Source organism: Urocitellus parryii, chromosome 1 (assembly GCF_045843805.1).
Source record: "Urocitellus parryii isolate mUroPar1 chromosome 1, mUroPar1.hap1, whole genome shotgun sequence".
Taxonomy (NCBI): domain Eukaryota; kingdom Metazoa; phylum Chordata; class Mammalia; order Rodentia; family Sciuridae; genus Urocitellus; species Urocitellus parryii.
In genome coordinates, this window is record NC_135531.1 from 129,720,095 (window position 1) to 129,722,212 (window position 2,118).

The 2,118-nt window shown below is 39.8% G+C and overlaps 1 pseudogene; it reads left to right on the forward strand.

Annotated features, from left to right (window-relative positions):
• The first annotated feature begins 645 nt into the window (after positions 1-645).
• On the forward strand, positions 646-1,584 carry LOC144254886 (olfactory receptor 1f45-like; annotated as a pseudogene).
• Positions 1,585-2,118: the final 534 nt, after the last annotated feature.

A 2,118-nucleotide genomic window follows, 5' to 3' on the forward strand; every position in this document is an offset into this window, starting at 1 on the left:
TAGCTAATAAAAATACATCCTGAAGGTAACTAGGTGTGGCATCACATGCCTATAGTCCAAGATACTCCAGAACCTGAGGTGAAAGAATCTAAAGATCAGAAGTTTTAGGCCAGCATGAGCTACACAGCAAGAGCACATTTCAAAAAGAAAGAAAGAAAAAACCCACATTCTTGCTTTATGTAAAAGCAAGAAAAAAAAAGGTTCAACTTATTTTGAACTCTGTCTTCTATTAGTTTGGTGAATATGGGTGAATCACCTAACTGTCTCATTCTTCACTTTCTATTGTGGAAGATAATGCCTCAATTAAGAAACTAAGTTAAATATTGTATAAGAAAGAACTGAGAAGCAAAAGAGAATGGAATAGAGTGAATAAAACTATAGCCATTACTATTTAAACACCATTAAAATTAACTAGACTTCTTCTATAAAGATGCACAATAAGATAATCACGTTGCAGTTCGTACTCAATCTATCAGCATGTAGTTACAAAATATACAATGTTTTAGCTCAAGTATTGTCATATGATCTTCTTTTTCTTTCATAATACGAATTTTTAATTTATTGGTCTTATTTCTGATTATCATGACAGTAGAATCTATTTTGATTTTTGATCTTATGGTATGATGACATTTCTTTCCCACAGACATGGATAGAAAGAATCAGACAATGGTCACAGAATTCCTCCTTCTAGGACTGTCTGGATAGTCACAGCAGGAGGAGGTCCTCTGTGGGCTGTTCTTGGGGATGTACCTGGTCACCATCATTGGGAACCTTCTCATCATCTTGGCCATCAGCTGTGACCCTCATCTCCATATGCCCATGTAATTCTTCCTGGCCAACCTCTCCACTGTTGACATCTGCATTTCATCAGTCACACTCCCCAAGATGCTGGTGAATCACATAGTGGGGAGCAAGTCCATCTCCTACAGAGAGTGCATGTCCCAGATGTACTTCTTCATCACTTTCAAAAATATGGATGGGTTCCTCCTGAGTGTGATGGCCTATGACCGTTATGTAGCCATTTGTTGTCCACTTCACTATACCTTGATCATGAGGCCCAAACTCTGTGTCCTGCTGGTGGCTGTATCTTGGCTCATTACCAACCTGCATGCTCTCTTACACACTCTTCTCATGGCTCAACTCACCTTTTGTTCCAACAATGCTGTGCACCACTTCTTCTGTGACCCTTACCCTATTCTCAAGCTCTCCTGTTCTGATACCTTTATCAATGACTTGATGGTCTTCACTGTGGGTGGTTTGATATTTATGAAACCATTTACATGTATCATTGTTTCCTATGCTTTCATCTTCTCTAATGTGCTGAAGTTGCCATCAGCCCAAGGGATAAGGAAAGCCCTGTCCACCTGTGGGTCCCACCTCACAGTGGTCTCCCTCTTCTATGGGGCAATCTTGGGGGTCTATATGCACCCTTCATCCTCCTACTCAGTTCAGGACACTGTGGCCACTGTCATCTTCACAGTGGTGACACCCTTGGTCCATCCCTTCATCTACTGCCTGAGGAATCGTGACATTAAAGGAGCCCTTAGGAAGCTAATTCTTAGTCCTAGAAGTAGAATATTTTAGAACCAAACAACTCCTGGTCATCATGTATTTCTTGTCCTATTACAAACAGAGAAATAAGGCCACATAGGTATAAAACCCACCCATGACTATGTGTTTATGCTCATGCTTTTCAATTTGCGGAAAACAGGTACTCATAGTTCTAAAGCAAGTAATTTGTTATCTGATTCTATGATATTCTGATTCTATGATATTCTGATTCTATGATATTCATTTTATAAAGAACAAATAAGGAGAGAAATATTTAGATCTGTGTGTTTGGATAACTCTGGCAACACTCTAAGACACTGGCCATCACAATGACCTGGGAATTTCAGATGACATTAGAGTCAACCCTCCTCAGGATCAACTGCCCTCTCTGTATAAGATGAGCAAATGGTACAGGAATCTTGGTTGCTGATTCATAGTAAGGGCACAATACTCTGAGCCACACAACTAATAGATTTTTTTACAAATGGTACTAACTTCCCACTGTTCTGGTATTTGCTTATTGCCATGAGAGGTAATTCTTCCTCTGACCCAAGCCTAACTCTCTCC